Source organism: Carcharhinus amblyrhynchos, chromosome 16 (genome assembly GCF_965287045.1).
Source record: "Carcharhinus amblyrhynchos chromosome 16, sCarAmb.v2.hapA, whole genome shotgun sequence".
Classification (NCBI taxonomy): domain Eukaryota; kingdom Metazoa; phylum Chordata; class Chondrichthyes; order Carcharhiniformes; family Carcharhinidae; genus Carcharhinus; species Carcharhinus amblyrhynchos.
Genome location: NC_137339.1, coordinates 26,168,727 through 26,191,203, shown reverse-complemented (window position 1 = coordinate 26,191,203; position 22,477 = coordinate 26,168,727).

Genomic DNA, 22,477 nt, shown 5'->3' with positions numbered 1-22,477 from the left:
GGAGGTTTTGAAGAAACCTACTGGTGTTAGACCTAAATCACTCATAAGTAATGAGAAACCTTCCCAACCTGGAACAAGTTACAAGTTAGCCAATGAGAAATCTGGTGATGTGGCTGCTCACAGAACTCGATAATGGACTCTTTGGTAAAGTGCTGCCTCTTCACACACACTCCTTGCTGAACCACAGGCATGAAGCCTTTCACTTGTACACATTAAATCCAGCCGTGTGGGCGGTCGCCCCATTCAAGTGGCTTTCAAGGTCACAGTGACCCTCAACTTTTACATCCCCAGTTCATTTCAGGATGCAGTGGGGATCTATACAGCATCTCCCAATCAGTACACACAGTTTTGTCAAGCTGGTGATTGATGCCATCTTTAGGCATGTCTGCATGTTCACCCAGTACTGGACAGATGGGGCCAGCCAGGCAGAGAAACCACAAGGATTCATGGTGCTGGGAAGGTTCCCCTGCATTCAGAGACTGCACTCATGTGGCCATCAGAGCACTAGCAGAAGCTTCCATCAACAGGAAGGTGGACCACTCGATGCATGTTTAGACCATCTGTAACCACAGAACACAGATTCTCCATGTATGAGCCCGTTATCCGAAGAACTCACACGATGCTTACATCTTGTGGCACTCGCATGTATCAAGGCTGTTTCTGGTTCCTGCATGTTTGGACAGATGGCTCCTGGGTGACAAGGGCTATCCCCTGAAGGGGTGGCTGATGACCCCACTCCATCATCCAAGGACTGAGGACAAGGATAGATACAACAGGAGGCATGTCTCCTCAAGAACAGTAGTGGAGAGAGCCTTGAAGTTATGTTTCAGATGTTAGGACCAATCAAGGAGAGCTTTGCAATATCCTCCAGATCTTATCTCCCTCAATAGGCTACACCAGTCCAGTAGTGTAAAGTGAATAATTATGAATCGCTGGCCCATTTTGTATCTCTCCCACTTTTTAGCTCCATTGAAATACCACACCAGTGATACTATATAAGACTCTCTTGATGTCTTCTCTCAGGAAGAGACTGCAACTACTCCCTTGTCAACACCAATCCCAATCCTGAAGGCAGATATCCAAGGTCATAACTAAGGTGTGAAAGCAGGCCCTTTCATGTCTGGTATGCTGGAAATACCCTACAGGTCAGGCAGGATGTGTGGAGAGGAATTGAGTTAACATTTTACAGGATGCTCATTTTGCATCCTGTAAAACCTGGTTCTGGCAAGGGGGAACCCAGTGGAGGTGAAAGAAAGAGAGGCAATTTCAAAGTCTAGGGAGGATGACTCCAGTGATGGGTCAGAGGGAGGGCCTGGGAATGCACAGGATGAGGGCATCGAGGCAGACAACAGCATCATTCGATGGGAGGCAGGGACATGAGGGAAGGTTTGATCTATGAACTTTCAGCTAGACTTCTCAGGCATTAATGTTCTCTCGAGCCAATGGCACTGTCTCCTCTGCAACAATCATTAAATGGGAGCCCCACCCAGGGGAGCAGCACCACAAAATGTCCTACAGTTACAAGCCTATGAAGCATTTGCTTCTATTCAAAACATCCAGCCAACTCAGCCCATCAAAGAAAAGGAAATGTTGATGTTACTTCACATCAACAGAAAATCAACTCAAATTTGCCATCCCTAATTTAGAACAAAGAACAACCTAGCACAGGAAACAGGCCCTTCGGCGCAACGAGCCCGTGCTGCCGCATCCTCCTACACAAATTTACACTTCAAAATAATAGATGCAAACAGTGTCATCCATGAGATGCCTCCTAAGGTGACTTAAACTTACACCTGTTGCTGCTGTGTTTTGCTTGCCCTCTAAACTCCTGCCAACCTCCCCCTCCCCCTTCCCCCCACCCCCACCACCACCTCATTGACAGTGGCATTGCTGACTTTGCTATCATGGTTACCATGGTGACCTTGGCAATTGTCCTCCAACCACTGGAGCCTGAGTTGGCACAAAATGGAAGCCCCATGGCTGGGCACTCCTCAGTATTCGTGGCAATGCCAAATGCAGGATCCACTAGCAGAAAGGTGGAGAAAGGACTGCTCCACCTGGAGCTCCCTGAGAGAAGCCCACAGATAACAGGCACTGGTGTGAGGTGTTTGAAACTCTCTGCTCATCATTAATGGATGGGCATGATTCAGAGAGTATAGATGCCTCATCCATCTCTCACACGGGGAGTGATGTCCAGATGTTGGAACATAGGTCCCAATGCCGCTGGAACCCCTGATTCTGCTCCCGGAGAGTCTGCACTCTCTCATTGGAGGAGGCTTGGTGTTAAGGGTCAAGCAGTGCTGAAACTCCACATGGATTCTTCCATGTCAGAGACAATGCACGGTGATCTTCATGGACCTCTGCCAGATCTCATCATGCATCCCCTGGACATATGATATTTGTTGTCTGATGGATGACTCCAAAGGCTCTTCAACAACCTCGGAGTCAGCATAGTCCTGGTCTTCAGCAGTGCTAACACTGCGGGCACCCTGGGACCTCTCTGCCTCTGCCAGCTTATCACATGAGTGTGATGTGACCTCACCACTGTGCACTTCCCACATGATGCTTACTGGCATGTGAGCGTTTCTCCTTCAAGAGTTTTAGGCTAGCTTTAAGTAGTCCAGGCTATCTCTAAGTGACGCTAGTCTTGCATGAACTTGTGTTCACTCCTGAGGCGTCCAGCCACTCAAACGCATATTCTTCAGCCAGAGAGTGGTAAGTCTGTGGAACTCTTTGCTGCAGAAGGCTGTGGAGGTCAGGTCATTGAGTGTTTTTAAGACAGAGATAGAAAGGTTCTTGATTAATAAGGGGATTAGGGGTTATGGGGAAAAGGCAGAAGAATGGGGATGAGGAAGGTATCAGCCATGATTGAATGGGCAAAACAGACTTGATGGGCCAAGTGGCCTAATTCTGCTTGTGTGTCTTATGGTCTTATGGCCTTAGCACTGGGCTGCAAGGTCATAACCATTTAAATTAGCAGCCAACATGACTCTTGCCCGCTACCTGCACTGATGTCAATGGCCGTGGATTAATCACACATCATGATCCCCATACCCTTTTTGGGAGGCTATTGAATTTGTAGCATATTACCTTTCAAAATATGTATCTTTATCAATCACATCTACAAACATTATTCTGTGTAAAACTGATAAACCATGTACATATGGAAAGTAGCAATCTTTCTGTGGAGAGCTTTTATTTATTTAAACAATTCATAATTCTAATTTGTATTTCATTTTGGAGCAAAAATGCTACACATTTGATTCCCAAGAAATCCAGTCAATAATCTAACACCTTTACAGCTGAGACAGAACTACTTACTGACAATGCTGAAAATTAACATGAAGGGCCACGTCAATAAATCAGGGGATGACTTTAATAACTGCAGAAATTAAGTGTGATTAGTAGGACATGTCAGTAGACCGCACCGCATGAAGCCAGTCTCTGTATTTTTACTGTTTAACAACTTGACGACTTTAGCCTTTGTATCTGTGTACCATTTACCATGGCTAAGGGGAAAAAAAACTTCCTTTGTTAGAGATTTTATCACACCTATTTTTTAAAAAAACGTAAAGCTTTGCATCTACAAGCCATTAACAGTGTGTCATTATGGCAGTTAACTTCAATTTATTCATGAGGAAAGGGCATTTATAATCACCACCAATAAAAAAGATACAGAGAAGAGCTAGTAATACTATCATTATATATGTGTACCCAATAAAAGCACCTGAACTCAAGCTTTATAGTTGGGCATAATGCAGTAAATCACAATGAAGTATTGACTGTTCCAGATAAGGGATTTTTTTTCTTCAAGTGACCTTGTATTTTTTTCCCTTTTAATAGATTTTCCACTGCCCTGAGGTTTGCTGTGGGCTGCTGGTTTTGTTAATTGGAAGACATGTTGAAAAATAGCTGCAATGCTTCTGGATATGTACTGACAAGCACTTTTTCTCCATGCTTTCAAACTCTATGGCAAGTCCATGTCAGTCCATGTCATAGTTATTACTAACGCCCTGTCATTGGACTCTGACTGTCTCTGGTACCATACCTGAAGGTCACAATCAACCTTTAAGTTGACAATTATGAGACATCATCACTCCAGACGGATGTTAATCTGGATAACATTTTCTGGTCTGTTAATCAAAAGGTAATGAAAATGTGTGCCGCTGCAAGTGAGAATTTCAATTACAGTGATGGAATACATTAGATGGTGTTTGGAATGTTGGCATGTGTTGTTTAAATTGTCTGGTCAAGTGATTACACCGATTCACTGGGTCTTAACAAAGGTTGATGTGCAAAGTATAACACATTTGAATTATAAACTATTCCAGTGCACATATTTGCTTGATACGATAATCTATTCAACTGATTCCAGGAGACTTTTCAGAAATATTTGTGAGCGATTACGTACATTTTCTAGAAAATTCTGGAATAGATATCATATGTGATAATGTGATATTGTTGTTTTATCATGCCAAGCAATCATAATTGCACAAACATCTGTTTGTATTTATGATTAGAGCCATGTGGGTGGCACAGTGGTTAATATTTGAAAAAAAACTTTAATCCAAACCGGGAATCGAACTTGGTTCCCTAGCATTGAAAGGCAGCAGTGCTAACCACGGTGATTACTGTCTGTGCAGAGTTTGCGTGTTCTCTTCATGTCTGCCTCGGCTTCCTCTGGGTGCTCCGGATTCCTCCCACATTCCGAAAGATGTGCTGGTTAGGTGCATTGGCTATGCTAAAATTCTTTCTCAGTGTACCCGAACAGGTGCCAGAGCATGGGGGATTTTCACAGTAACTTCACTGCAATGTTAATGTAAGCCCACTTATGACACGAATAAATAAACTTTTAAAATGGTTGTTCCACTTTTGAACACATTCTGAGATTCACTAAGAAGTATTGTGATAATTATAATAAACAATCAGAATGCAAGTTTTTTTAAGAGATAAAATCAGGGCTGTTGTGATATCAATGAACTGTCCTTGAAGAGTACAGAACTTTGATTTCTCCCTCTCTGTTAAGTAGTCAACTCTCCCATGCCTCTATTGCCTGTTATATCATTAGCAGAATGCTGGAAGCAGGTTCAACATCTGCTGCCTTGTCAACAGTCAGCATGTGGGGAGCAGGAAATAAAAAGACAACAATTTAAGAAATAAAAGTGGGAGGAGACCATACAAGGTATTCAACAACACCATCTCCTCATCTTTGTCCTACATAGCCAAACCCTTGGAACTAGGACTTTCTGGGGCAACAGTCTCTCATCATTTACCCTGTCAAGCTCCCCGTGTGTCTAAAGAGTTCAAATATTTCTTTTTGTTTGGAAGCCAGAATTCTCAAGCTGGTTGCATACAGATGGCTAACGTATTTTCTTTGACAGCAACCCAGTAGTCAAGAGACAGTATTCGTGTTACAGCTACACACAAGGGGTTAGTAAACAGAATTCGAGAACATGGGTTGGGGATAATATACTACAATGGATTAAGAATTAGTTAACATACCAAAACCAGGCAATAGGAATAAAATGGTTATTTTCATAATGGCAGGCTGTTACTAATCCGCAAGGATCAGTACTTGGGCCATAATCTATATAAATGATTTGGATGTGGGAATCAAATGTAATATTTCCAAATTTGCTGATGACACAAAACTCAGTTAAATTTGAGTTGTGACGAAGATGCAAGGAGGTTTCAAAGGGATTTGAACAGGCTAAGCGAGTGGGTAAGAACATGGCTGATGGAATACAATGTGAATAAGTTTGAAGTTACCCAGTTTTGTAGAAAAAACAGAAATGGTGAAAGGTTAGGAAGTGTTGATGTCCAAAAGGATCAGATGCCCTTGTTCATGAGTTATTAAAGCTAGCATGTAGGTGCAGCAAACAATTAGGAAGAGAAAGAGTATGTTGGCCTTCATAACAAGGAGATTTGAGTACAGGAATGAAAATGTCTTATTGCAATTGTATGGGGCCTTGGTAATATTGCATCTGGAGCATTATATACAATTTTAGTCTCCTTATCTAAGGAAGGATATAGTTGCCATAGAGGGAGTGGAATGGAGGTTCACTAGATTAATCCCTGGCATGGTTCAACAGTCTTATGAGGAGAGATTGAGGAATCTGGGCCTGTAGTCTCCAGTGTTTTGAAGAATGAGAGATGATCTCATTGAAACTTATAAAATTCTTACATGGCTTAGAAATGGATAGGATATTTCCCCTGGCTGGTGAGTTACAACCAGGGAACACAACCTCAGAATAAGAAGCAAGCTAATTAAAACTGAGATGAGGAAGAATTTCTCCACTGAGAGAGTAGTGAACCTTTGGAATTCTCTACCCAAGAGGACAATGGAAGTTAAATCATTGACTATATTTAAGACAGAATATGTCTGGATACTAATGACATCAAGGAATATGGGAATAGTACAGGAAAATGACATAGTAGAGCTAATTCAATGGGCTAAATGGCCTCCTCCTACTCCTATTTTTTATGTTCCCATGTTCCTTAAATGTGTTTAAAAAAAAGAGTTTTTATCAGTGATGCATCCTATTAGTGGCTTCTTTCTTTCTGGGATTCACCACAAGAAATAACACAGCCCACAAAAACTCTAAAACAAATCTGTGACAGGTAATGGAGGGAGTCACAATCTCGTATTCAAATAGAAAACATCCTGTGAGTTTTGTTTGAACAATAAGTTCGACTCAGAGCTCGATTTCAAGTTTAAGACATACTAAAGCTATCTAAACTTCTTTTACTCCAGTCAATATTTTTTAATGTACATCTGTGCCTGTCTTCTTACAGCTAACTAACCTGTCCAAAGCTAGAGATAGTTTTGTAAGATCAGCTTTGAACTGATTACTTTAAACCTCAAGACTCTCAGCCAGGTTTCAGAATCTATTCATGATTATTTGTGATGTCCTACTTCCCAAGGACAGATGGTTAATGCTGTGAGAATCTTTGATGATAAGAAATACTCTTTTACGAAAGGAAGGTGATAAACGACGAATAGGGTGGCATGGTGGTACTGCTGCCTCACAGTGCCAAGGACTTGAGCTCAATTCCAGCCTCGGGTCACCGTCTGTGTGGAGTTTGCACATTCTCCCCATGTCTGCGTAGGTTTCCTCCAGGTGCTGTGGTTTCCTCTTACACAGTTAACCTGGTGTTGTGAGACTTCTTACTGTATTTACCCCAGTCCAACGCTGGAATCTCCACATCATTCTTCCCACATTCCAGGTGCTAAATTGACCCTCAGTGCCAGGAAATTAACAGGGTAAATGTGTGGGGTTATGGGAATAGGGCCTTGGTGAGATTGTGGTCAGTGCAGTCTCAATGGGCCAAATGGTCTCTTTCTGCACTTTAGGGATTCTGTGATTCTGTGAACAGGACAGATGGGCCGGACACTGAACTTATTTAATGTACGTACCATATTGTAATGGAAGTACTGCGATTTAGGTATTTGGCAACCAAAGGATTTCTCTGGAGCCATCTTGTGATGTAGCTTCCATTACTCTGTGCAAGATATATGAGCTCAAATAGAGGCATTGTACCTCATATCATAACCGATAGATTGTAACTAAAATTATGACTGAGCACTATACCTAAATGAGCCAGCTTTTACATTACAGCAGCAGTGTGAAAATCAGGGCAATTGGCCAAAACAAATGGGGAGGTGATGGCCCAGTGGTAATATTGCTAGGCTACTAATCCAGAAACTCCGCTAATATTCTGGGACCCAGGTTCGAATCCCGCCACGGCAGATGGCAGAATTTGAATTCAATACAAAAAATCTGGAATTAAGAATATACTGATGGTCATGAAACCATTGACAATTATCAGAAAAACCTATCTGGTTCACAAATGTGCTTTAGGGAAGGAAATCTGCCAAACTTACTTGGTATGGTCTACATGTGACTCCAGCGCCACAACAATGTGATTGACTTAAGGGCAGCGCAGTGGCATAATGGCCAGCACTGCTACCTCACAGTGCCAGGGACCGAGGTTCGATTCCAACCTTGGATAACTGTCTGTGTGGAGTTTGCATGTTCGCCCAGTGTCTGCGTTGGTTTCCTCTGGGTGATCTGGTTTCCTCCTACACTCCAAAGATGTACAGGTTAGCTGGATTGGCCACGCTAAATTGCCCCTTAGTGTCTGAAATATGTAGGTCAGTGGGATTAGTGGAGTAAATGCGTAGGGTTACGGGAATAGGGCAGTGGGTGGGTTTAGCAAGGTGCCCTTTCGTTGCAGACTTGTTCGATCCTAATGGCCCCCTTGTGTACTGAAGGGATTCCATGATTCTATGATTCTCAACTGCCCTCTGAAATGGCCTAGCCAAGAGCAACTAGGGATAGGCCATAAATGTTGGCCAGCCAGCAATGTCCATATACCATGAGTGAATGAAGAAAGAATGAAACAGAAACAATTATCAAGAGCAAGCTTCCCTATACAACAGTATTCTTAGGCCATTAGGATCAAGGATGATTTGTTTCCACTCTGGCTCGATGGGCTGTGAAATGACCGGTAAAGCTAACATGTATTCCACTGGCTATGCCACATGTGGGGCAGATGTGCTTAAAGGGTTGGGTAGATGGGCTATTTGGAGGTTTGTGCATTCCCCCCAGTGCCTCAACTTTGCCTCTGTACATTCCTGATTAACAGCAGAATTTTTCCATCTTCTTTTGAAGTGTGTAGCTCTCTAGGTGGACAGCCCAGTTTTCATTCCAGACCTTGAGCCTCTCTGAGTAAAAATAAATGAAAGGGTGGGATTTCTGCTGTCAGTCTGGCAGGGCAGGGCCTGATAGAGCCAGTAAGGCCCACTCCACAGAGATAGCACTATCTTTAAAGGGCACCTTGATCAGCACAGAAACTGAATGCCCCCTCCTCCAACATAAGTGTTCGGGCCCCCCTCACAAGCAAAGGAGGCTTCCCACCACAGCAGATTCAATAGGGCTCTCCTCCTCAACTGCCCCCCCCCCCAACAACGCTAACATCAGAGCAGCCCTTCTCCTTAGCAGGCATAGGGGCGACCTCCTCTTGTCCCAGGGGCTACACTTACCTATGCGGTCCTGGGGGAACCCAACAGCTGCATCTCGATTTCAAAACCTATTGTAAACGTTGCCAACATGAGCTCATGTCGGCGAGATTTAAATCTTCAGTGGGGGGGGTGAGGGTTGGAGAATCATGTTGTGAAAGGCCTGGCTAATGATAGTAAAATTTATTGAAATCCATTAAAATGAGGTTCTCACCCTTTGTGAGGTGAAACTCTTGGCATCACCAGCAAGGCCCATAGAAAATCTCACCATAGGGGATCGCGTTTTCCAACTTTCTTCAGATTTTCTGCTTATTTCAACAATCCCACAGACTGCTAAGATAGGCTCAAAATTGCCCTCCAGGTGCCATGCTGATGGAGCCTTCTTTTAGGCCAGTTACCAACCAGGGTCTCGATCCTACAGGCTGATTGGCAGCCATGAGGCTGCAAGCCTCTAAATTATAGTTTTATGTAAGCAAATATTGCAGTTGTTACTTACCTAACTGGCGAACAGAACTTATTACGTTGGCCATGAGGATAAAAGAAAAATAAGTGGTCTCAAAATCATGAGTACAAAGTAATGCTGAAGTTCAGTTCAAGTTGTAGATAGGCCCCTATTCGGACAGAGAGATCCTTTTGATGCCCCTGTGGAGAATTAGACATAAAACATTGAACATTGGTTTTCAGGCCAACAGAGTAGAGGAGGAGTGGGGAGGGGGAGGGGGAGGTGTGGAGAAAGGCAATCCTCCTGGGTGTGTGTGGGAATCAGGCCTACAATTTAATATGCAGCCTCACATCTCCAAGTGCACCTTACGCCAAGTCATTCACTGAGATAATTGAATTGATGAAAACACAATACCACCAAAAGCCATTGGTAATATTGCAGTAATTTAAGTTTAACTCAACTGGAGTTAGTCTCTGGAGAAACTATTGCAACTTATATTACCAAGTTAGGAGAGATCTCAGAGCACTGTGACTTCGAAACCACTCTTAAAGATATGCTGTGGGACCTTCTAGTCTGTGGGGTAAATTATGACACAAAGGAACCTGTTGTAGAATCATAGAATCCCTACCATGCAGAAGGAGGCCATTTGGCCCAATGAGTCTACACACCAACCACAGTTTCACTCAGGTCCTATCTCCGTAACCCTATGCATTTATCCTACTAATCACCCTAACACTGGGTCAATTTAGCAAAGCCAATCAACCTAACCGACACATCTTTGGACTGTGGGAGGAAACCATGCAGGCATGGGGTAAATGTGCAAACTTCACACCCGAGCCCAGAATTGAACCTGGGTCCCTGATGTTGTGAGGCAACAATGCTAACCACTGTGCCACAGAAGCAGGTATAAATTTTAGAAGGTGCGGGAGATAGCACTGACAATGGAGAACTTCAAAGTGTGTAAAATGGCGCGGTTCATCAGTGTGGGAGGAAATCCACGCAGACAGGGGTAGAACATGCAAACTCCACACAGCCATGGCTGGAATTGAACCCGGGTCCCTGGCACTATGAAGGAACAGTGCTAATCATTTCACTGCCCCAAATGGCAGCTTAATTTTCTTTTTGTAGTATTGATCAAAAGAGAAACATTGACAGTGTTTCAGCCGCCCAAATGAGGTGCATTAAATTTGCTAATCCAGGATTGATCACTCAATTTGTTGCCATTCATTTGGAATACCGCCAAATTATTGCACCTTGGATGAACTGGCTTCCTTTGTTTATCCAACTCCCTCTGCTGGCCGCAACAAGATTCACCAAAACAAAAGTGAAGCATCTTTCCCTTTGCGGATATCTTTTCCCAATGCCGATATTTATATTTTTAAAAGGAGCCAATTTAACCATGCTTTCTTGAGATAAAGATAGAGCGAGTTTATAAGCTATTAACAGCAAGAAAATGATAAAATATATGAATATATATTCATAAAGATTAAAAGTGAGAATTGAGCCCAAAGTAAATCAGTAAAAATCAGGCATGCGAAACAGTCCTTGACTCATGAGGAGAAAGTGATTGAACGCTGGGACCATTGCAATTCAAGATTCTAGTTGCACTGACTTCAGTTGATGAATGGTTAGTTTCGAGATTTCCATAGTCTGCAGCTTCTCAGTGAAAAGCTTCCCAAATTCCTTTGCAGCTGTGTGGTATTTGTTGACTTGACTCACTTCAGCAATCAGAGAGAGAGAGAGAGAGAGATGCCTGCAAATGGCGTTTGCACTGATGCTGTTGCTGGCTTCTTCTTTGGTGTGACACACACTCTTACACCCCAGCACCGGTTCACACACACATGCATTCATACACACATATGCACACGCAGCATTCAGCTGGTTTTTACCCTAGTCTTCCTATATTCCTAAAAGGTGGACTCCACAAATCCATGTGGGCATTACTTACAGGATATTTCTTGATGAGATGATACATATCTCCCATTATCTCCACAGGAGATAACTATTTATTTCTGTTTGTTTTAGAAGAATCTTTATCTGGAAACAAGGTAGAGTTCCATTGTTTCTCTGGGTATCCCCCCAGTAATTCTGCCAGTGACTGACATTACATCCTCAGCCATTTTTGGGCTCTTACGTGTCCATTAAAAAAAATCACAGGTTGCATTTTAAGTTCAATATTTCGTGCAGAATTCCATGCTTTTTTCCCCATCGTTGTGACAACTAATATGGTCCTGCTCTTCTTTGAATAGTGTCATGGGATCCTTAACACATTGTAAAGATGTACGCCCAGAGGCTTCTTAAGTTGAACAACTGACTTTATTTACAAAGTTGTTTCATTAGCTGTAAGCTAATCCATTGTCCATACTTTCTAACTAGGAATACTCTCCCCCTTAGAGAGATTCCCCATGCTGGGTGTTGATTGGCTGTTCAGACCATGCAGCCCTTACTCAGTAAGTCTGGTCTTAAAATGATAATCATCACATCCCTCCCCCTTTACATCTTCAACTTGACAAAAGTGCTCTCCAAGTTCAATGGTTGGGTACGCTCACTCAGCTACTGAAGTATATGCTCACCCATCACTGGCTGATGTCCCTGTATCAACTTCCATTCTTAGAAGCTTCCCATTTACACAAAGGGCCTGATTTTACCATTGCGTTGCGCGCATTTTCGGGGCCAAAGAAGTGGTAAAGTCGGGCATGAGGCCAGTAACGTGATTCGCGCCTGCGTCCGTGCAGTTGCCCACTTTACCAAGGCCTGAAAAAGGCTGCGATTCAAATCACACCCAAAATGGGCACAACGTTTAAATGCATACATTTAAATTGAATTAATGAACTGCCTGCCCAACTTTACCAGCACTTCCCTCCTTATCATCGCGTTTGCATGTCCAGATATGGCTTGAAACAGACCTGCTCTGGTGAGGGAGGGGCAGACACAGTAAGAGGTCTGACAACACCAGGTTTAAGTCCAACCGATTTATTTGATCAAATAAATTGGTTGGACTTAAACCTGGTGTTGTCAGACCTCTTATTGTGTTTACCCCAGTCCAATGCTGGCATCTCCACATCATGTGGGAGGGGCAGTGCAGGCAGGCCAGATGTACCTCTGATGGGAGGAGGGGGGTTTGTTGAGGAAGGAGGAAGGCCAAATCGTTGTCTGGCAGGGGTTGGGAGGGAGGCCAGACTGTTGTTTGGCGTGGACGGTGAAGGAGGAAGCCTGATCATTCTCTGGTGGGGAGGGGGGGAAGGGAGGAGGAGGCAGGTCAGATGTATCTCTGATGAGTTGGGGGGAGAGGGAGGAGGGAGGCCAGGTCATTCTCTGGTGGGGGGGGGGGTGGAGGCCAGATGGATGTCTGGTGATGGATGGGTGGTGGGGGTGGGAAAGACGGGGAGGGAGCCGCAGCCACTTTGCAGGCGATCGATGTGGGGGGAAGGGGGTAGAGGGCCACAATCAGTCTGGGTAGTGGGGGGGGAGTAGTGGGTGGATAAGGTGAACAGTTGTGCTGTGGGGTTGTGGCAATGTCTGGGGGGGCCATCGCTCCCGCGTTTCGCTCCTGGGCCACTTTATCTGCCTTTTGTTGCCTGGGAGCGATGTGACAGGGACGCATTTTTCAAATTTTTCTTCTCACTGCGCATGCGCATTTCAGAGCTCCGTTTCAGGCATGATAAGCCCCGCCCACAGCGCAATTCAGGCCGCGATTTTTTTTCAGGCTGAGTGTGTATGGGGGTGTCTGAAAGCAGGTTTCCAAGTCGGATCTAAACTGCACCCAGATTCAGCATTTCAAATGAAAATAGTAAAATCGGGCCCAAAGTGTTACAGAAAGAAGGTTTGGCTTAACTGCTTTAAGATTAAAAAGAGAGTGAATATCAGAATCAATGGTGTCAGGCTCTTTTGCATTGTGTACTTGTGACAACTTAGCTGACGGTTTGCTCAGCAGTCTTTACTTAGCTCTGCACTGTTTTAGCAAATGTCCCCTTTGGTGACAATAATAACATTCAGTCTCTTCAGGAATGTAGTTACCTCTATGTCGCTAACACTCCACCTTCAATATCATTGATTGCTTCCACTATGTTTCTGGTCTGTGAGTAACTGGAATTGTTTTCAGCTTTATGGAAGCTTTGCCGGTTTGGCACTATGGCTGGCTGCTGGTTCCCAACTTAATTGGTACACGGTGCCATTCTGAGCACTCTGCAGCTCCTGTAAACTTTTCCAGTGCTTTCGATGGCCAGCGCTAAGTCAAATGCTTGTTTGAAACTATGTTGAGTTCTGCTAGCAATTTACGCTATAAGATGTTGTCGCAAAATAATCAATTCTGCAGCATATCATTTAGTGTTGTTACAAATTCACAACGCTCTGGTAATTGCTTCAGTTTAGCAATGTAAGTCACCACCAATTCACCTGGGATTCTGTTCCTTGAATTAAGCTTGAATCTCTGGAGTCTGAGTTTTAGTTGAAAATGACCCTTCACTAAGCTCACTGAATCAGAGAATCCCTACAGTGCAGATGAAGCCATTCAGGTCTGTACCAACAATAACCTCCATAGACCCTATCCCCGCAACCCCATGTATTTACCCTGCTGGTTCCCCTGACACAAAAGTGCAGACTAGCATGGCCAATCAGCCTAACCTGCACATCTTTGGACCGTGGGAGGAACCTGAGCACGAGGAGGAAACCCACACAGACATGGGTGCGAATGTGTAAACTCCACACAGACAGTGACCCAAGGTGCAAATCAAACCCGGGTCCCTGACATTGTGAGTAACAGTGCTAACAACTGTGCCACTGTGCTGCCTTAAATGATTTGGAGTCATGCACACTTGGGGCTGTGGGATTGTGAATATGATTCACAATCTGTTGTGAATTTCACAATTTGTGGAAGTCAGACTTCGACAAATGCACTCTCCTCTATTTTGTTTGCCTGTAAGTAAAACCCAAGGTGCTTGGTGTATGACTGCCAGTTCTCCATGGAGGAGTCAAATAGGTGTATCCGCCTGAAAAGAGACATTCTGGTGAATATTCTTTTCAGTCTTTGTTTTAAACACGGTCTTAGAGTTGTAGGGCTAGAGGCCGCGCCAGGATCATTTATCCTCATCACCAGATTTAAATGTACTCCAGAGGCTTCTTAAGTTGAAAAAAAAGACTTTATTAACAAGTCTGCATCATTAGCAGAATGCTGCAAGCTAGTTCATTGTACACGCTTTCTAACTAGGAAAGTTCCACCTCATAGAGAGATTCCCCACACTAGGAGTCAGATTTTATGACCTTGCTCAAGCCAAAACCGTAAAATCGCGCCCAAGGTCAATGGACCTTTCCACAGTCTGCTCCTTACCCGCTCTGATTCCCGTGGCGGGCGGGATGGTAAAATTCTGGCCCAGGTATTGATTCATTGTTCAGACTATGTGATCCTTGCTCTATAAGATCTTAAAGTGACAAACACCACATACATTGTACATATTGCAACTAAGGATTCGATGTCCTGTCTGTAATATCTTATGTAGAGGAAGGCACCTCCAACAGTTCCTTTTGGCTCAAATTAAGAGTTGGATCAAATCCAAGTTTGGGTGTAATGGCTGATCTTGTCTGCTTGGATCTTGTTTCTCCCTCGTGGGGACTAGGTTTGCCCACTCCACTCTAAGCATTAACTTTGTAACTTTAAGAATGGAGTAAAAAGCCTGGATTATGACACTAAAGCAATGAATTTCCAATTTATTGGCCAGAATACTGCTATATTGACAAAATTACAATTCACAGTACTTCCATGTTTTGTATCAACTACACATTTTGAAACAATGTTCTGCATACCCAAGGCTGTGTTATTAGTACAGAAAAGCAGTGGTCCCAATACTGACCCCTGGAGAACCCCACGAGACATCTTCCTCACATTCAAAAAACAACCGTTCACCAGAAATCTCTGCTACCTGTCAACATTGCTGACAAAACTGTTGCACTGACTTCAAATGCCTTTTGAAAGTCTAAATACATGACATCCACTGCATTAATCTAATCAGCCCTCTCTGTTACCTCATTGAAAAACTCAGTTAAAAAATATCTGCCCTGAAAAAATTCATACTGAATTTCCTTAATTAATCCACATTTTTCTAAGTGTTTATTACATTTCCCTTGTCTATCGTTTCTGAAAGACAAAGTCAAATAGACTGGCCTGTAGATGTTGTTAGCCTTACACCCTTAACATTCACAATTCTTCAATCCTCTGACAACACCCCTTGACTAATCTTTATTCAATTTCCGGTGGATAAAGCATTATACCTCAATGAGAATCTACAATTCAGCTTCTTTTGCTAGTCTTGCATCAAAGTTCCTTCTGCCATGACTTCATAATGCAGTCATTCACACATTTGGTGATGAATGGATCACGTCTAACTTGCTGCATTAATCTGTCATGAAGTGCCAGGTCCTGACTGAGCTCCAAAAGTGGGAACCCTTGTGCAGCAAATCCCTGCTCCAGCTATGACCCTGAACCACCCGTGGCATCATTGACCTTGTAAGTGTAGGTTCTGTCCTTTTTAAGGCTGATCAGCAAATTCCATGACAGGTTTCAGGGCAAGTTGCACTTGCCCTGATGATCTGAGCCAGAGTTGCAACGAGCATTTGGCTGAACCTGTTAAGAAATTCATTGAGACCATAAGACATAGGAGCAGAATCAGGCCATTCAGCCCATCGAGTCTGTTCTGCCATTCAATCATGGCTGATATTTTCCTCATCCTCATTCTCCTGCCTTTTCCCCATAACCCCTAATCCCCTTATTAATCAAGAACCATCTATCTCTGCCTTAAAGACACTTAATAACCCGGCCTCCACAGCGTTCTGTGACAAAGAGTTCCACAGATTCACCACTCTCTAGCTGAAGAAATTCCTCCTCACCTCTGTTTTAAAGGATTGTCCCTTTATCTTGAAGCTGTGCCTTCTGGTTCTAGCTTTTCCTACTTGGGGAAACATCCTTTCCACGTCCACACTTTTCAAGCCTCAAAGTATCCTGTAAGTTTCAATAAGATCCCCCCCTCATCCTTCTAAACTCCAATGAGTACAGACCCAGAATCCTCAACCGTTCCTCATATGACAAGCTCTTCATTCCAGGGATCATTCTTGTGAACCTCCTCATTTTCCAAGGCTAGCACATCCTTCCTTAGATAAGAGGCCTAAAATTGCTCACAATACTCCAAATTGGGTATGACCAGAGTCTTATACTGCCTCAGAAGTACATACCTGCTCTTGTATTCTAGCCCTCGCAACATGAATGCTAACATTGCATTTGCCTTTCTAACTGCTGACTGAACCTGCACATTAACCTTAAGAGAATCTTGAACAAGGACTCCCAAGTCTCTTTATGTTTCTGATTTCCCAAGAATTTCCCTATTTAGAAAATAGCCTAAGCCTCCATTCCTTCTTCCAAAGTGCATAACCTCACGCTTTCCCACATCGTATTTCATCTGCCACTTCTTTGCCCACTCTCCTAACCTGTCTAAGTCCTTCTGCAGCCCCTCGCTTCCTCAATACTATCTGTCGCTCTACATATCTTTGTATCATCTGCAACAGCACCTTTAGTTCCTTCCTTCAAATCGTTAATGTATATTGTGAAAAGTTGTGGTCCCAGCACTGAGCCCTGAGGCACACCATTAGTCACCGGTTGCCATCCTGAAAAAGATCCCTTTATCCCCACTCTCTGTCTTCTGCCAGTTAGCCAATCCTCTCTCCATGTGAGGATCTTACCCTTATCACCATGGACTCTTAACTCATTTAACAATCTCCCATATGACAAAGGCCTTTTGGAAATCTAAATAAATTATGTCCACTCGTTCTCCTTTATCTAACTTCCTTGTTACCTCTTCAAAGAACTCTAACAGATTTGTCAGACATGACCTCCCTTTGACAAAGCCGCGCTGACTCAGTCCTATTTTATTATGCACTTCCAAGTAGTCCGTGATCTCATCTTTAATAATGGACTCTAAAATCTTGCCAATGACTGAAGTCAGGCTAACTGGCCTATAATTTCCCATCTGCAGCCTCCTTCCCTCATTAAACAGTCCTCTGAGACTCTCCCTGCCTCCAGTGATTCCTGAAAGATCACCACCAATGCCTCCAAAATTTCCTCAGCTATCTCTTTTAGAACCCTGGGGTGTAATCCATCTGGTGCAGGTAACTTACCACCTTCAGGCCTTTCAGTTTCCCCAGAACTTTCTCCAGAGCCCAGGAGAATACCTGACTCTGGAGAGAAGTGATTTGTTGCGGTCTTAGATCGCTTGGACACTCATCAAGCTTACTTGAAGTTAATGCATACCAACGTTCCTGCCTGAACATTTTCATCCTAACTACTGGTTGAACAGCTAGGTCTAAGCCTGTAACATTGTCTCTAATTCTCTGATCTCCCCCGCAACGTGGATTCTCCAGTCCCCTGCTGCGCATGGATGTTTGGCTAAGTGCCAAATTCTCACTGGCAGTGATGGTGGGCCCTATGAGACCAGAAAATTCTAGCCCTCATGTAAAGTTTATTTATTAGTGTCATAAGTAGGATTTCATCAACACTGCAATAAAGCTACTGTGAAAATCCCCAAGTCACTGCACTTCAGCACTTGTTGGGGTACACTGAGGGAGAATTTAGCATGGCCAATGCGCCTAACCAGCATGTCTTTCAGGCTGTGGGAGGAAACACACACAGACAACGTGCAGGCTCCACACATACAGTGGCCCAAGCTGGGAATTGAACCCAGATCCCTGGCGCTGTGAGACAGCAGTGCTAACCACTGAGCCACTGTGTCACCCTATTTTAGGAGAATTGAAATTGCAGCCAGACTGTATGGTAGAAAGTGGTCAGATGCTAAAATGCAGCTATTGGTTTTACATGTAGGGCTTACTGTCAGAGTTTAAATGTAACATAAACTGAGAGCTGCCTTAAGAGAATCTTAAAAAGAAAGGCTTTTAGACATGGAGAAAATAACATGAAGTAAGTTATTATTCAAGAGAGGGAACATAGCCTGAAAAAGTACTAAAACGGCAACTCTGAACACTAAACTTCATCTGACACATTTTAAAATAATTAATAGAATGTACTCCAGCCCCTGAAGAATGGTCGGCGCGGATATTAGATCATCTCATGAATGTTGGAGATTCAAAAGGAAATGAGTTCATTAATTCATTTGCTTCGGGAGTGTCCTATGGTGTTTCATTTTTTTTTGAAAGAAATAATAAGCATCACTTTGAAATCAACAAAATGTATATTCCGAAGGGTCCTCACATTTCTGTGTTAGGGGATTTATCTAATTTATGCACTTGCCCGATAGGAAATAATTGACATAACTTCCTTTCTAATTGCAAAAAAGATTAATCCAACATAATCGGAGAAGCGATGGTGTCACAAGGATGATGAGATGCACGGGGATGATATGTAGGTGAGGGTCTTTAGAGAGAGAACCTGCCAGGTTACAACTCAAATGACACAAGGAACGGAGATTATTTAGGCTGTTACAGAGACTTCAAATCAAAGCAATTCCTGGAATCATAAAATACCATTTTGCAATTTCTCTTTCTGTTTTAGTTTTTTCGGTAAAGTTTAAATTGTAATTTATATTTCTGATTGATCTTCTCAGTGTGATTCGAAATCCATATATTTTGGTTCGGCAGTTTATTAACATTATCAGGCAGGGTGGTGGAGATTGTTGTTAATTGATTCATGTAGGAGTGAATGTTATGGCCTGCCACGGAGGTGGGGGTGGGTGGAGGTTGGGGGTGGGTGGGTGGGAGGGGGAGTGGGGCAGGGGTGGAGGTGGGGAAGAGGTGGGGAGGGGTACGGAAATATGGCAAGCTGTTCAAAAATCCACTGACTTTGGCAGGTCTGGAAGATCCTGCCAACAGGAGGGGCTGTAAAATTCCATCCTATTTCTTTTCTCTGCAAACCTGTATCACTGCACTGTGGGCGGCACGGTAGCACAGTGGTTAGTACTGCTGCTTCACAACTCCAGGGTCCTGGGTTTGATTCCCAGCTCGGGTCACTGTCTGTGTGGAGTTTGCATATTCTCCTCGTGTCTGCATGGGTTTCCTCCCACAGTCCAAGTGCGGGTTAGGTCGATTGGCCATGCTAAGAAAATTGCCCCCTAGTATCCAGGGATGTGTAGGTTAGAGGGATTAGTGGGTATAATATGTAGGGGATATGGGAGTAGGGCCTGGGTGGGATTGTGTTTGGTGCAGACTCAAAGGGCCTGTTTCTGCACTGTAGTGATCTATGATCTAGAAGGTCCCAAGGTTCAAGCTCACTGCTTGTTGACCGGGAAGTTTCTAAAAAATAATTAACAGAGCTGAAAAAGCTACATCAACATTAAAACTAAAGCGCAAGGTATTATTTTAACTTAAAATAAATGAGAGAGAAAAGGGGTGGGTAGGAAGCCCCCCATGATTTTGCCGGTGTGAAGCTAGGCAATTTTAACAACCAGAGCTGGTGCATTTGACTGCTCTTCCAATCATGTCAGGATTCAAGCCACAATAATCCCAAGGGCCTATTTAAAGTGAGGATCCTCCGCTTAAACAGTGTGGTTTCAGTCACAGTTCTTATATTTGTTTGATGGAACAGATTTTTCCAGCTGAAGGGCTGCTCCCCCTTTGATTTTATGGTGGTTCCCTAGGGGTCTCAATGGACAAAGTCAGGCAAGGAGGGAAATCCTCCTCCCAAGCAGATGCAGGACCATCTGCAAGACCATGATAAAGCAGGCCTGGACAGAGGTGTCGTGACAAGATTAGAATGAGTAGCAGCTCCCCCAGGACCTGGCTTCAGTGCAGGAAGAAGATTAATGAATGAATAGAAAGCATGAGCGTCCCACCAACAGCACTTCGCAACACTCACTCTCTGCCTCAGCTCTTTCAACAATTCCATCCTTTCCGTTACATAGAATCATAAAATCCTACAATGCAGAAGGAAGCCATTGTACCTGTACCAACCACAATCCCACCCAGGTCCTAGCCCCATAACCCCACACATTTACCCTAGCTAATCCTCCGACACTAAGGGGCAATTTAACATGGCCATTCCACCTAACCTGCACATCTTTGGATTGTGGGAGGAAACTGGAGTACCCGGATGAAATCCATGCAGACATGGGGAGAACGTGCAAACTCCACACAGTGAGTGACCCAAGCCAGGAATCAAACTTGGGTCCCTGGCACTGTGAGGCAGCACTGTTAACCACTGTGCCACTGTACCGCGCAAGCGTAAGTTCACATTCCGTAAGGATAGGCTTTTTGGATCTACTTGACTTTCCTGCTCATCAGTTTGAATGTTTGTATTACAAAACCTTACTTTCTCATCCAAAATACACTCAACGTTTCCTTTGGTTTCTTCATGAAACCCTTCTCACAAGCAAATGCAATCATCACCAACTCCTTGCAGCATTTTTACTACATGCTGCACACATTTGACTTTACATTCATCAGATTTGCATTCTTACTCCATCTTAACTCTTTCCTTCCCCTGCATGTGCATTACAGACACAAACCTGACACATCTTGAGTGGCCTTTTAAAGGTATTCCCTAATTCTTTCCTTCACTTTTTGCAAAATAAATCAGTACAATAATTGCCAGGATTAGGTGCTCAGCACTGGGGCACTAGGGGGGTCATCACTGTCATCACCCTCCACCAAACAGAACAATATGACAGGGTATTGGGAATCTTCTGCTCTCCCGCAGATGAGTGGGAGCGATGAGCTCTAGTCAACAGCAGGAGCTCAGTGGGAACAATCAATGTAGCCTTTCAGGGTGTGAGCATGTCGATTCCTTCACCACACCCTCAACTTAGCTGGATCAGATATCCCTGGCGGCAGCTGAGATCCAGTGGTCTGTCACTGGCTCCTCACGAGCTCAAGTATACAAAAGCCACTAATCGTAGAAATCAGAAGGATCCCCCAGCAGTAATTATATCCGTGTTGAGGCTGTCAAGGGAGCTCCCAGTGTAGCAGAGGGAAAAGAACCCATTTTAAAGAGTAACACTACTCAGGTGGGGAACCATTGAAAGGCAATGATTATGTTTACCATTCGATTAATCACCTTTATTGGATTTCTGCCATGAATTTCTGCAATGTGTTTCAATGGCAGCTTCAGCCTCTACATATCAACATGTGAATGAAACAGAGATTGACTGAATGGTTTGAACATCCTTTAATGCAAGATGAAGGGAATGGATAAAATTGATATCAAGGATCATTAAGCAGAAGACTATTATGTAAGTTTTCAGGTCAGAGGAAAATGTAGGTCAGCAGAATCACTGAGCAATTATCTGATGCCTCACATTTCTCGCTGCAAGTTATCGAGGTAGCTCTTCTTCTGTTGAAGACAATGGTTTAGCCCTATTTGATGAGGATTGAAGCTGCTATTTCCTCCTAATGCAGGCCTGTGCTTTTTGACATTTGAAGGACTGCCTGTTTTGACATTTCATTTTCAGACTCTAGCCTCGTTTTAATCTGTAGGCCGCAATGCAAAGGTCCCAGCAACAGAGATGGAAGCCTGATTAGCAGACTGCCACTTGCAAGGTACATTGTGGGTTGGGAGACGTCGCAGAGGGAGGGGATCTTGTGGCAACATTGCCCCAGATATAACTGACCATAAATAGTTGAATTTTTACTTTCAAAAGATTTTTTGCTCTTCCATGATCCATGGAACTGATCAGGCATGCACAGGGTCTGAGTCGCTCCCTACCTAAAAATCTGAAGTCATATGATACAAGTTTCCATATTTAAAAGGGTGTAACAGCTGAACTAAGTAGGCATTTTGAATACCTGGTGGAAACCCGTGCAGACATGAGGAGAATGTGCAGACTTTGCACAGACCCAAGCTGGAACGTCCCTGGTGCTGTGAGGCAGCAGCACTAACCACTGTGCCACTATACCACCCAAGAGCCCTTTTAGTCCAGCCAGATCACTGATATTAAGGGATTGTAGGGCCACAAACCCCACTTTGAGTTTGATCCAGGCCAGGGTCTTTCCAAATCAATCCTGATGAGTGAGATGAGGTATCCATA